Source organism: Macrotis lagotis, chromosome 8 (assembly GCF_037893015.1).
Source record: "Macrotis lagotis isolate mMagLag1 chromosome 8, bilby.v1.9.chrom.fasta, whole genome shotgun sequence".
In the NCBI taxonomy this organism is placed as follows: domain Eukaryota; kingdom Metazoa; phylum Chordata; class Mammalia; order Peramelemorphia; family Peramelidae; genus Macrotis; species Macrotis lagotis.
This window is the reverse complement of record NC_133665.1, coordinates 50,497,960-50,513,148: the sequence shown is the minus strand read 5'-3', so window position 1 is coordinate 50,513,148 and position 15,189 is coordinate 50,497,960. Positions and strand designations below refer to the sequence as shown.

General features: G+C 38.2%; 2 pseudogenes; both read left to right on the top strand.

Moving 5' to 3' along the window:
* Positions 1-125: 125 nt before the first annotated feature.
* Positions 126-1,926, top strand: LOC141494797 (small ribosomal subunit protein uS2 pseudogene; annotated as a pseudogene).
* Positions 1,927-12,504: 10,578 nt separating this feature from the next.
* On the top strand, positions 12,505-12,934 carry LOC141494796 (cytochrome b-c1 complex subunit 10 pseudogene; annotated as a pseudogene).
* Positions 12,935-15,189: the final 2,255 nt, after the last annotated feature.

The window sequence follows — 15,189 nt, the reverse complement described above, 5'->3', positions numbered from 1 at the left end:
ACGGGGTCTGCCTGGCAAGGGTCCGTGCCTCGAGCCGCACGTTGGGCGCCACGTGCCCCGACCTGCGGGGCAGAAAAGTGGGGTGTCGAGGAGGACCCAGCCTGAAATGGAATGGGTGAGAATAAGGAGAGTGAGACCCAAGGATGGTGGATAAGGTCTGAGTTTATTTGAGAAAAATACCTGCTTATATTTTGTAGAGAAGGAACAAGGGGATTAGCTTAGGGGTGGAGTTGGTATGCCTTGGCCTGAGAGAAGGGATAGTCTGTGGTCAGTTTGTTCTTGGTAATGGAGGGTGACTTTCCTTTATCTTGGAATTTTGTTTGCTCCTTTTATCTTATCTGACAGGGGGCTTCTTGGCTCCTGGTATGTCTGGAATTTATTTGCTCTTTTTATGGGGGCTTCTTGGCCCCTGGCATCAGTGTTCTTTAGGAATATTGATCTGTAGTTTTTTTCACTTCTCTGACTTCCCCTGGCATAAGTATCAAAATTATATTCACATCATAAAAAAGAAATTGGAAAAGCATTTTTTCTAATTTACTTAATATTAGAATTAAGTATTTACTGAATGTTTCAAAGAATTCACTTGTGAGTCTAACTAGAAGATGTTTTTAAGAGGTCATTTATGGCTTTTTCTGCGCTGCCCAGAAGAGGGGTCCATACGGCATTGTTCACGGTTTCCGTCATAACTTTCAAGGGAAACTTTCACAATGTCCAGAGCCCTGGATGTCTTGCAGATGAAGGAGGAGGAGGATGTTCTCAAATTCCTCGCTGCAGGCACCTGTTTGGGTGACACCAATTTGGACTTCCAGATGGAACAGTATATCTACAAAAGGAAGAGTGACGGCATCTATATCATTAATTTGAAGAGAACTTGGGAAAAGCTTCTGCTGGCAGCTCATGCCATTTTTGCCATTGAAAATCCAGCTGATGTTAGTGTCATCTCATCCAGGAACACTGGCCAGAGAGCTGTTCTGAAATTTGCTGCTGCCACTGGCACCACACCTATTGCTGGATGCTTCACCCCGGGCACCTTCACTAACCAGATCCAGGCAGCTTTCAGGGAGCCTCGCCTCTTGGTGGTGACTGATCCTCGTGCAGATCATCAGCCTTTGACTGAAGCATCATATGTTAACCTTCCAACCATTGCACTGTGAAACACAGCCTCCCCACTTCGCTCTGTGGACATTGCCATTCCATGTAACAACAAGGGAGCTCACTCAGTGGGTCTGATGCGGTGGATGTTGGCCCGAGAAGTCCTGCAGATGCATGGTACCATCTCCCGTGAGCATCCATGGGAGGTCATGCCTGATCTTTACTTCTACAGAGATCCAGAGGAGACTGAAAAGGAAGAGCAGGCCGCAGCTGAGAAGGCAGTGACAAAGGAGGAATTTCAGGGTGAATGGACTGTACCTGCCCCAGAATTCACTGTTGCTCAGCCAGAGGTGGCTGATTGGTGTGAGGGCATCCAGGTGCCATCTGTGCCCATTCAGCAGTTCCCTACTGAAGATTGGAGTGCTCAGCCGGCTACTGAGGACTGGTCTGTGGCTTCTACTGCTCAGGCCACTGAATGGGTAGGAACTACCAGAGAGTGGTCCTAAGTTTTACCCAGATGCTCTAATAGTGTTGGAAAAATGCTGATGGAAAATAAACATTGGTTTCTTAAAAAAAAAAGAGTTCATTTATGGTTTGTTCAATTTTTTTTAAAGTTGAGTCATTTAAGTAATCTATTTCTTCTGTTAATTTGGGCATTTTATATGTTTGTAAATGTTTATTTTCTTTTAAAATACCAGTTTTGTTGGCCCATAATTGAGCAAAATAGTTTCTAACAGTTTACTTTATTTCTTTTTCATTTGCTGTGAATTTTTTTTTTTTTTTTTTTTTTTTTGGTAAGGCAATGGGGTTAAGTGGCTTGCCCAAGACCACACAGCTGGGTAATTAAGTGTCTGAGGTCGGATTTGAACTCAGGTACTCCTGACTCCAGGGCTGGTGCTTTATCCACTACGCCACCTAACGGTCCCAATTTTTCTTTTTTTAAAAAAATCATATGAATAATTTGGTTTTTCTCTGTATTTTTAAACAGATTGGTATTTTTATTTTCTTAATTTAAAAACAATTCAACTTTTATTTCCCCATTGAAATTTTTTTCTTTCAACTTTGTTAATCTTTGATTTTCAGAATTTATACATTGTTTAGATGGTTTAAAAATTTTTATTCTAGTTTTTTGAGTATCATGTTCAATTCATTGACTTGTTTCTTCTTTTGTTAATGAACATGGCTAGAGATATACATAATTCTCTAAAGACTACTTTAACTTGATTTCCATAATTTTGTTTTGATGTCTCAATAATGAGATAACTCACTCACTGCTATAGAGTTTCTTTGATGAAATTTTCTATTGTTTTTAGGATATATTAGTTGATCTATTAATTCTTTAGGATTGTAATTTAGTCTCTAATTAATTTTAAAGTCTTTTCTTCAAAGATCCTTTATTGAATATGTTTATTGTATTGTGATGTCAATGATGCTTATCTGCTTTAAATTTTTAAAAATATTTTATTTTTTTATTTTATTTACAAAGAATTTTAATCTTCATTTTTTTTTACAATTCTGAGTTTCAAATTATGCCCCACCATTTCTCACCTCCCCCCATTGGTAAGACAAGCAATTTGATAAAGGTTACACATGTGTAATCATGCAAAACATAATTCCAGACCAGTCTTGTTAAAGAAAACACAGAAGGAAGGAAAGAAAGAAAGGAAGGAAGGAAGGAAGGAAGGAAGGAAGAAAGAAAAAGAAAGAAAGAAAGAAAGAAAGAAAGAAAGAAAGAAAGAAGAAGAAAGAAAGAAAGAAAGATAGAAAGGAAGAAAGAAAGGAAGAAAGAAAGAAAGGAAGAAAGAAAGGAAGAAAGAAAGAAAGATAGAAAGGAAGAAAGAAAATAAAGGCAAAAGTATGTTTTAGTCTACATTCAGATTCCATCAGTTCTTTCTCTAGAGGTGGATAGCATTTCTCATCAAAGGTCTTTCAAAATTGCTTGGGTCTTTTTTATTTCTAAGAATAATTAAATTATTTACAGTTGTTTTTTGTATAATTTTCTGCCTTTTTTTTACTGAAGATTTTATGTTTCAATATTCTACCAATTGTAAAGATGAGTTGTAAGGTATGTAAACACTTTTCTGTTCCCATTCAGTAGTAGCCAAAGATCTATCTTCTCTAATTTTTATAAAATTCTGTTTAAGTTTTTAACTTATTTCTTGTTTATCTTTTAGTTAAATTTGTCTAGGTTGAAAAGAGATCCAATAAAATGCTTTACAACTAAAATTTTGCTGTCAATTTCTCCGTATAGTCACATTTATTTTTATGCCATTCATTGCATATATATTAAGGAGTGATATTGATTCATTATCTATAGTTCCTTTAAATATAATATAACTTTCCTGCTTGTCTCATTTTCATATTATATTTAGTTATCTGAATTTATGATCTGTAACCTTGATTTTTTGAGTTCACTTAACACACGGTAGATCTTGCTCCAATCACTCATTTTAACTCTGTGTGAATGTTTCAATTGTTTCTTCTTCCTATTCCAAGCAGTTTGTTGAATTCTGTTTTCTAATTCATTCTGTTACCCTATTATGTTTTATAGGTGAACCATCATGATGGTTAATTATTCATTTCCCTCTTTCCTGTACTCTTGTACTTTTTTCTTTCTTTGCCCCATCTTCCTCTTTACAAATAAGATGGTGGTAAAAGAGAAGTTTGCCTAATACTTATTATCTATAAATGAAGTAGCCTTTTTCCTCCATTACCACCTTTTTCTTCCTCTTTTCCTTAATCACGTTTTTATTTTTTTCCTTTTAATACTCTCTTCACAATCCCCCTCTGACTTTTTTTTTTTAGGTTTTTGCAAGGTAAATGGAGTTAAGTGGCTTGCCCAAGGCCACACGGCTAGGCAATTATTAAGTGTCTCAGACCGGATTTGAACCCAGGTACTCCTGACTCCAAGGCCAGTGCTTTATCCACTACGCCACCTAGCCAACCAAAAAATTACTATTTCACATAATAGTGGTTTGTCAGCTGAAAGGACTGAGCATTGAGAAAGAGATGAGAATTACAAGAATCTCATGCATCTCACTCTCATCTGAACTGAAAAGGAAAGTTGAACACAATTAAACGCATGCATGTAAACCATGACATAAAAATGTATTAAATTCAACAAGAAGATATGAAGGAAAGGAGGAGGTTTTAAAAGGAAGACAAGATAGATAAAAGAATAGTTATAAACAAAACAAATTAAAAAGTCAGAGGGGAAGGGGCAGCCAGGTGGCACAGTGAATAGAGTACCAGCCCTGGAGTCAGGAGTACCTGGGTTCAAATCTCACCTCAGACACTTAATAATTGCCTAGCCGTGTGGCCTTGGGCAAGCCACTTAACTCCATTTACCTTGCAAAAACCTAAAAAAAAAAATAGTGATTTTTCTCTCCTTCCTCCTTTTTCCCTCCTCCACTGTAGTCCCCTAATCTTCTCATTTCTATCTCCTCTGAAGACCATCAAAACAGAACAAAAACATCCCCAAATCCTTTGCAAGTCTAATTTCTCTTACTCTGTGAACCTTGAACACATTAAGGTTCTAAGATGACATTTGTTTCTTTCTTATTAGCATGTAAACTATTCATCTCCAATAGTCCCTTCTAAATCATCAAATATATGTGCCTTTCTATTTTTCTCTTGACTCTTGTATTTTGATTTCAAAGTGTCTGACCTTTTCATCAGGATTGCTTGGAGATCCTATATTTAGTTAATAATCCATTTTCTCCTCTTTAGGATCATATGCTATTTTACTAGATAGAATACTCATGGCTGTGATGATGAGGATGTTTGTACTTTATTCTCAATGAAGACCATGATATCAGGGAGGTGATGGCATGGCAAACACATGAATTGGATTTGAGTGAAGGGATGCTGTTCTAAGTTACCAGCCTCACTTTCTCCTCTAGAGCCATCTGGGTCCAATGGTCAGATATGAATCAGGACAATTGGAGATAATTCTGTATAAGAAACTGTCAGGGTCAAGTGATTTGTCCAAGGTCAATAGCTAGTAAGTGTCAAGTGTCTGAGAATGGATTTAAACTCCTGTCCTCCTGACTCCAAGGACACTGCTCTATTCCCTGGGCCACCTAGCTGCCCTCTCGTGATTGTAAGACTTTTTGGAATATCCTATCCCAATCTGTCATTTTCTTAATGGAAGCTGTTAAGTATTCTGTAATTCTTATTGTGGCTACTAAGTACTCCAACTGTTCCTTTTTGGCTGCTTGCAATATTTATTTTTCTTTGATTTGTGAACTCTGGATTTTGCCTATGTCATTCTTAGATATCTTTTTTTTTAAGTAAGGGACTGGTGAATTCTTCCCAAAGTATAACTTTAATCAGGTCACATCACCTTTGATGGCTAGTTGCTCATTGCTTACAAGATAAAATACAAGCCACTTGACCTATCATTCAAAGATCTCCATAATCTCCCTCCAATTTTCTAATTTATCCTTCAAAACACAGTTTAAAAGGAAATAAAAATATTAACCATAAGAGATAGCAACAATTACTCTAGTTGTATACACTTTTATACTTTTTATTTTTTCAAACTGGTTTCTTTTGTACTTTTTTTTAAATTTACTTTTCCTGCTTTGCTTCACTATACTTCTCACTGTTTCAGGAAAGTTGGATTACTAGTTACTTTCCAATCCTTCTTCTCTTTCCATGCATTTGCACATATCTTTTCCCAGGCAAGGAGGTAATTCTGCTTTCCATCACTCCTATCCATCTAAAGGTTATTCACTGGCTCATTGGAGTTGGAGGTACTGATTTGTAAAGTGCCTTGCCCAAAGTCGCATAGCTTGCCAATAGGAGGGCCAAGACCTGACTACCAATCAGGTTTTCTTTCTACTCCATCTCATTTCTTTCATACTTCTTTCAAAGTTTTTTTCTTTTTTTTTTTAAAGCCCAACTCAGATATCATTTCCTATTTAAAGGTTTCCTTATCCTCACTCCTATCTGGTAAAAATAATCTCTCCTTTAAATTTCTGAATATGGTCTGAATATGGTCAAAGCCCCAGGGACAGAGGACAGACCTCAGCAGTCTCCTTCCACTCCCTTACCTTCAGTGGGCTCTGAGTACTCAGGGCACGGCTGCCAGGAGACTCCTGCTTGGGGGCTCCATGGACCTGCTTCCGTTTCCTGGGATCTGGGCTACCCCGGCTGCACTGAGGGCCTGGGCTTCATGCTTGCTCTGGCAGAGGTCTCCCTATTGATCTTCCAAGTTGTGCTTGGTGCTTCCTGGGGTGCAAGTCAGGAAACTGCTTCTGTTCCTGGGAGGCTGAAGTTCCTTCACTCAGGCACAGTGCCACCCCTCCAACTCTGTGCAACACAGTTTTCCCACTATTTTCCATGTTACCTTGGGCTGGAGAGTTGCCTCACTGGATCTCTCTCAGTGGGTTCTCTCTCTTGAAAATTTAGTTAGAGTCATGATTTTCAGGTTTTTGAAATATTTTGGAGAGAGCACCTAAAAGAGGCTCTTCTCCTGCTGCCATCTTGGCTCCACCCCTGAGGACAGTAACTTCTAAATTTGTTTTAAACTTGTACAAGGTTGTTGCTTAAAAAAAGTTTGAATTGGTTAGAGCTCCTTTTTCTAGTGGGGATCCAGTTATATAAAATTAGCTCCCTTGAGCTCAGGCAAATACTCATAAGTGTGGGCTACTAGTCCTTGTACAGATAGCACTCATCTTATGAAAGTGGACCCTTCTGCAAAGCGACTTCATATAATTTGAATTTGCCTGTATCCACCCACTTCACTTAGCCTATATAATAGGGTGGGGAACTTTTTTTTCTGCTAAGGGTCATTTGGATAACTATAACATTATTTGTCTACTATATTTGGTAAAACATTTAATTAACTCACCCCTAAAAAGCTCCTAGGCTAATTGAATGTCAAGTCCTGTCTGTAGTTGCCATGGTAGTGCCAGGCCAAATGATTTCACAGGTCTTATATAGTCTACAGATTGGACATTCCCCACCCTTGCTATATAATAAACCATATACAAAAGAATACTTTTATGCAAGTCATAAAATGTCCTAAAATGCAGACAGTATAACTACCGTACCCTGATAATAAACAGAATTATGAAATGAAAGGTAAAGTTAGTGACAAAGCATGTACAGTAAAATTAACATCAGTGTATACTTTGTGTACATCAGTGTAATACAGTGTACACTTTCCTACCTACTGCACTGGTCTTTGTCACTGGTGGTTAGTTTGCAATTTTTTTTTTAACCAAGCCATTGAAAGATGTTTGGATAGTGGCTTTCTCTTTCTTGCTCTCTCTCTCTCTCTCTCTCTCTCTTTTTATATGTATGATGATAGTAAACAATATTATCCACAACTGGTCTTAAAACTTTTAAAAGGGGGCGGCTAGGTGGCACAGTGGATAGAGCACTGGCCTTGGAGTCAAGAGTACCTGAGTTCAAATCCATCCTGAGACATTTAATAATTACCTAGCTGTGTGGCCTTGGGCAAGCCACTTAACCCCATTGCCTTGCAAAAACTAAAAAAAAAACCAAAAACAAACAAAAAAAACTTTTAAAAGTCTTGAAGTATTTGGATTCAATTTTTTCAATACAAAAAAAATCTCACTCAGATGATGAAATGTTTCTGCCAACTGTTTTGTTGTGGACCTTTTTTAGTCTGATCTTAGATTCCAGAGAGTCCATTTCTTCTGCAATTTTTGCTGCCAGGAATTCAGAAAGTTCTTCTCCATGAGACTCCATCAACTCTTCCACTTCATTCTCCTTCATTTCTAACTACAATTCTTGTGCTACTTTACAGTCTTGTTAATCACTCCTTCAAATGTTTCATCTTTGTCAAATCTACAAAAATGAGAAAGAACTGAAGGCATGCTTTTTTCCAAAATCTATTCATTCGCATTTCTATTCATACCTTCCCTTTCTTAGCAATAGATAGATCTTTCCAGAGATCTTACAATGTCCTTAACTGCATCCAAAAGTGCAGCAAATAATAAATTCATAATCATTACCTGGTCCATAAGTTGTAATGATGAAGTAGTGTTAGGGGGAAGGTAGACCACTTTTGCATTTTCATTAAAATCATCCAGAAGGGGTGGGTGATTATCCAAAATGAGTAAAATCTTTAAATGAATGCCATTATCTGCGGGGGTCCAGCCTCTGCGGGGTCCTTGGAACCTGACAGGAGGGATAGAGTCGGCGAAATGAGTTGAGTCAACAAGTGGGTAAAGGCAGGAGTAGGTTGACTGATTGTCAGCTGCTTTGATTTATTTTTATAGTTTCAGAATTATGTATGTTTCAAGCAAGCAAGCAAGCTGAGATCATTTCCTTGGTTACAAGAGTGTACAATTTTCATCATCAATCATATAGTTCATGTGGTTACAAGTTTTAATCATGTGATTACAAGTTTAAGTAATAATCATATACTTAATTAATTTCTTATCCCTACTCAGACCATGATGACCTTAATCTGTCTGTTACCATATTTATTACTACATTGTATAATTGCTAATTCATTTAAAGTTATTAATTAAACAATTCTTTTAATGGAAAGTTTTTTATATTTTTTGTGTAGGTAATGTTTTTCGATACACTTCCTTAACCGTGAGGGTCTTTATGCTTGTCCACCCATCCGTTAACTCTTACAATAACCAATTTTTCTTTCTGGCCTTGTTGGTAGAAGCCACAGTTTCTGTGACTTTTTTATTTTTTCCTGTGAAACTTAGGCTGCTGGGGTTCACATATCAGTCACCTGTAGAAACTGTTTTCTCACCCTCTTTTTCATATATTCCTGTGTGTGATAAGGGGGGGGGGGGGTGGCAAAACTATTAATTTCCCTGGAATTCTATCTGACCCATCTTGTATCTGTTTTCCCTGTATATATATTCTGGCATCTCCTTGGAATTCCCAGTGCTGGGTTTTCCAGAGATTTCATAATGTTGAAGCCTTTTGTATGCCTCAGAGAGAGAGGCAGTCCTGTTAAATTTAGACAGAGTTTGCAATCTGTTTTATTCAAGGACTTTTTCTGAAATCCTTCCTTTATAGTCATTCCAGTATTAGGGTGAGTAAATATTGCAATCAATAATAAACCTATAAATATGGGTATGCATGAAATCTCTATATATATTGAAGAAGGAAATGTTGTTCCATCAGGCAGTGTGACTGCCTTGAGTCTTCTTGCTGCAACTGTGTCAAACAGCTTAGAGACCCTGGCTCCCAACAATTATCATTATAAAACTTCTGGACTTCAGGAATGAAGTAATACTCAAACCATAAGTCAAGAATGATAAGGGTTATCCTTGTCTTAAGATTGGCAGAAATAGTGTTTTGCTGATTCCTTTCTATGCTCTGGAATTTCCTGAGTGGTGCAAAAGAACAGGTTTTAATTGCAAGTCCCAGAGATGCATTCCCTCCAAACAGAAGAGTAACTCTTATTTTCTGAAACTTGAAGTTCTGGCATAGTTTATTTTTTCCCTTGCATGGAGATATAGGTTCAAGATGGCATCCTTTGATAAAGTAGGTTGGTTCTATTTGCTTTTAAGATTTACTTTGGTGAGTAGGGACCTTCTTCATCTATTATTTTTTTGCAGAAACTGGGGGAACCTTTTTTGCTGTTTTGATTTCTGAATGAATAAACTCTCCTGACATCTGCTCATTATGAAATCTTTCCCATTTTAAGACCTGCAAACCAACCATTGTTTGATGCAAATACCTATGTTTCTTCAGAGTACTTTACCTTTAAATTTTCAAAGAGGCTTCAAGCCTTGGCTTGAGTTGTCATCAAGCTTAAATTAAATATTTTTCAGACTTTGGTCCTCTATCCACAGTTAATAGTGTTCCATCTCTGGAATACCACCTTTTCTTTGTTTTGACTGAGTGATTAGTTAACTTCATGGAAGCACTGCCTTTTGCTTCTCCTTTATTCTGTCAACATCTTTGACCATGGTGCTCATAGTCGACACCACAAGACTAAATTCTGGTGCAATTGATGACAACTTATGTCCTTTTTAATATTTTCCAATTATTTTCATTTTCATTTCCAAGAATGCTTTTGCATATGAGATGATTCAGTTTTCTCCTCAAGAGCATGTTTGCTGCCAGTGATGGTGAACACATAAAGATTACTACTGAACTCAGGGAGAGACACAGTATTACTCATTGTCTGCAAACACTGTCTGCAAACTGACTTTGAGATGCTTTTGAGCTTCCAATCATCATTTATGCTGTCCACATTATACAGTGTCTAATCACATGATGTTTACATTGCAAGGGATTTTTGTAAGTTTTTTGAAATTTAGATTTCTTTCATAATTTTTATATAAATTCACATTTGCATAAAGTGAAAAGCAAGTGAGAATTGTCATTCCATCTAAAAGTTATTAATAAAGACCCTCCTAATAAATCTAGCCTGGTGTAGAAGAAAGGACCTCCAGGTCCCCAGACCTCAGAGAGCTCTAATTCTTCTTGCAAGAAACAAGATGCTATTCAAGCAACAATTTAAACTTATTGGTTCTGTCTGAAATGCCCTTGCAAGTAAGAGAAAAGGCTGATTATTGGGACCTGGATCAATCAGAGAAGGTTTTTTTGAAGGAATGGAAATAGATCAAAAAGGACAGATAAGATTTGGAGAGATGGAGATTGGAGTAGTGAGTGTGGGGAAAGGCAAAGTGAGCAGTGAAGGTAGATGTGGGAGGTGGATGGGTGGGACAGAATGTCACTTGGTGGATGTTGAAGGAGAGTGTTAGTAAGATGGGTAGGTAAGGAGAGGTTATTTGGTGGAGAAATGTCACACTTAAGAACTTTTGGAATTTATCAAATAGGTAAAAGAGAGCCATTGCCAATTCTTGAGGAAGGGAATGATATGACCAAACCTGTATAAAGTGGTGGTAGAAACTAGGTTTAATGGAGAACTCTTGTCAAGAGTAGAGGTTCAGACCTCAGAGAAAGCCACTTAGGAGAGGCTAATTGGGGTCAGGGCATAGCTATTTCATTCTTGCAGGAAAAATTAAACCAAACGCCCTTGGGTGGTTGGACACTACTGGATATACAATGTTCCAGTCCCCTACAGATGGATTTTAATAAAATTGTCCAAATTACCCCACCCCTTGACTCCCTTGACTTAGGGGCAATCTTTCAGCAGTTTTTTTGTGGTTTGGGGGGTAGTTTGAGACATAAAACTCCTGCTTATATAAACTTCCTACCTCATCTGTCCAAGCAGCCCTCCTACCAGAGTTCTGTCTTCTTTGGGTCTGCTCTTCCATTTGACCCAGTCTACCTGGCCAGTTACACTTTCCATTTCTCCATACCCATTTATCTTCTACTTGTCAGATCAAGAACTGGGTCCCCTCTCTGGATCTGTTCCCTGGACTAAGTGTTATTAACTTTTAAACAAAATTGGCTTTTTATCGAAATCTTCTGTTTTTTTATATTACCTAAATTTTTCTGTTTCCTTCTTCCTCCTTCCAGAGAACCATTTTGTCTAATAAAAAATTTTTAAAAAGAAGAAAAAAATCAGCAAAATCAATCTATACACTGTTAAGGGGCCCCCTGAACTTGTCTTCTTGAGTCTGCCATATTTTCCAGACACACTGGACTGGGAGGTCTTGAACATGACAAGGACAAAGGCTCTTCTGGGCAGACAGAATTTGTTATTTGCACCCCTGGTTGGTCTTCCTGTGTGTCCTTGGGAGTCAAACCAGGGTTATAAAGACAAGCTCCAGTCTGGTTTGAACTGAGAAACTGCAGCTGGGACCCTTGTAGATGAGCAGAGCACCATATCTTCATAGTCCAACAGTTGCCAAGGGAAAAGAATGCTCCTTTTTCCATCCTCCCTTTCTTTTGTGTTTCTCTTCCCTTTTCTGGAGGAGATGAATCTTTTCCACATGCCTACTGCTCTTTACTCATCTCCCAGTTGAGAGGGTGCTGCTGTCAACTCCTCCCTTGTTTGTCATCATTTCATAAGTATGCAAGCTTCTATTTGGACTGTGAACTCCCCGCACCTGAATAAGAGTTCCACATACAAGTTCATTTCTTTTGTAATAAATCCGGTCTCATGGTCTTTTTTTTTTTTTTGGTAATGACACTCAAGTACCACCATTTATGTAAAGGAGCTGCTGTAAATATGGTATATTTGGAAATAAATATGGTATATTTGGAAACTTTCTTTTAATTAATGTCCTCCTGGAGGTAGTTATACAAAGCAGTGGAGTCTCTGGGTCAAGGGATAAGAACATTTTAGTCACTTTATTTGCATAACTCCAAATTGCCTTCCAGAAACACTAATTCATGTTTCATCAGCAACTCATAAATTTGTCTGACTTTCCCAGTTGGTTTGGGAAATATGTTCTACAAAAGTGTTTTTAAAAGATATTGGACTCTCTGAGCACCAGGGTGATCCTGAAGTACACGGCTGGACAGGCTGAGGAGTGGGCGGCGATGCTGAGCAAGTTCCTGGGGCTGCGCTACAAGGAGCTGGTCAAGTACTGGCTTCCCACTGCTGGCATATGGGGTGCTGTTGGTACTGTGGGGCTAATTTGGGCCACTGATTGGCATCTGATTCTGGATTGGGTGCCATACATCAATGGCAAATTTAAGAAGAATGATCAAGCTATCTTTTCAATCTTATGGTCTAGGGATGGAGGACTTTTTGGGGACTGCTCTTCTCAGGGATCCTGATTGGACATAAATGTGAAATACTCAGGCTGGACTCCAAGGACCTCAATGCCTCTCAATGAGCACCTTTGATCTTTGTATAGGGATAATTGAATCTCCCTCTGAAACATGCTGGCTGTTTAGGTATTGAGCATGAGAATAACTATCACAACAGATTGCATTATGCCAGTTTTTACAGTGACAAATGGAATTAAAAAAAATCCACCCAGAAAAAAATAAAAGATATTGGAGGGGGGCGACTAGGTGGCGTAGTAGATAAAGCACTGGCCCTGGAGTCAGGAGTACCTGGGTTCAAATCTGGTCTCAGACACTTAATAATTATCTAGCTGTGTGGCCTTGGGCAAGCCACTTAACCCTGTTTGCCTTGCAAAAAACCTAAAAAAAAAAAAAAGAATGAATGTGCATCCACTTCTTTGACATATTCCCAAAAAGATATTGGAGGGGTAGTTGGGTGGCAGTGGATAGAGCATTGATCCTGGAGTCAGGAGGACCTGAGTTCAAATATGACTTCAGATACTTAATAATTACCTAGTTGTGTGACCTTGGACAAGTCACTTAACCCTTGCAAAAAAACACTTAAAAAAAGCTATTGGAGGGAAGAGAAAAATCAAAGAAGGGTAAGGACAGTACTTGAGTGGATGGGTTAAAGAGAATGGATGATAACAAATGACAGAACTACTTAACTCTTACTTTACTCCTGTTTTCTCTTCAAAGGAGAATGATTTTTGGATTGGGGTGATAGGAAAAACATCATTAGCAAGGTCTGGTAAACCAAAATTAGTAAGGAGATAGACAGAATGTAACTTTTCAGTTAACCAGTCAGTCAATAAACATTTATTAAGTGCCTACTACATGGCAGGGTCAGCTAGTGGTGCAGTGAATAGAGCACGGGCTTTGGAGTCAGGAAGGACCCAAGTTCAAATCCAACCTCAGGTATTTGACACTTACTAGCTGTGTGACCTTGGGCAAGTCACTTAACCCTGAATGCCTCACATCCAGTCATCCAAATCCATATCTGGCTAGTGGGCCCTGATGGTTCCAGAGGAGAAAGTGAGGCTGGTGACTTAGCACAGCTCCCCCTCACTCAAATCCAATTCACATACTTGTCATGACATCACCTCTCTAATGCGTGGTCTTCTTAGACAATGAAGAACAAACATCATCATCATCATCATCATCATCATCATCATCATCTGGCTTTGGGTTAAGGGATAGAGATACAGATATTTAAAAGGATGGTAGTCCCTGCCCAAAAGGAATTTACAATCTAATGGGAGAAGGTAACACAAAAAAAGAAACTGAAAAATTGGGGGGCGGGGGTAGGGCAGAAGGTGCTCAGAAGGAGCATGGTGGAGAAATGCAAAGAAATACAAAAGAGTGAAGGGCCAGGTGAGAAATAAAGATGACTGGCCTGGACTGCCTCCTTAAATGAAAGTTTTGGAGTTCAGAGCCTTCCCATCCAAGGGATAGAGGGGAGTGAAGAGGGGAGACTCCTGAGGTTGAATGAATCTTGTAGGATGATGATAGTTCCCCAATGATGACGTTCCTGGGAACATGATGGAGAAACCATAGAAATTTAGCCAGGTCATGATTACCTTGGAGGAATAATCCTCCAGAGTATTGGTATATCTGGCAGCTGTGATTCCTGAGGATGATCTTTGAAAGTTATGACACATAGAGATGAATAAAGGTTAGTGATTGATTAATCCAATGATTTTGGGGAATGGGAGAAATGTCAGAGGACTGGAAAAGGCAAATAAATGTCCCAATTTTCAAAAGAGGGAAGAAATTGGAATTTGTAAACTATAGATGAGAGAGATTATTTATACAACTGGAAGAACATTTATTTGGAAACTCACAATGTTGGAAATAAAGATTTCTCACTTTTTATGCTTTGCCAGAAAGATGTTTCCACTGTGATTTTTTTAACTTGAAAAGATTCTAAAGTATTTTAATATGGTTTGTGAATATTAGAAAGGGAAGCAATGAATACTAAAAACCTGTGTGAAGGCGTGGACTGGGTCTAAATTTGCCATTCCAGATACTGCCCACACTTTCCTGTTTTCTACAACCTATAGAAAAGGAGACAATCAATTAATTAGTTAGCTAATTAGTCACCTAAGAAATGTAGTAAGTATATCATTTGACCAGAAGTGGGTTGGTGAGACAGATTAGGAATTAGTTCCTGTGCTTGGGACAGTTGCAATACTGCCTATGCCCACATGAGGATGCCCACCTGCAAGTTTTGGGATTACTTCTGTTTCACTGCTGCAGCTCAAAATTTAGTTTAGGATAAAATAAATTGAATATTGCTCTAAATATTAAAATGTTAGAAATTCCTATGTACCTCTTATCATAGTTCGACTAACAGATTTCCTTCAATACAATCCACCTACCTATTTTTTTATACCATTTCAAAAATAAGCCTTACTGGGCCCACATGATTTA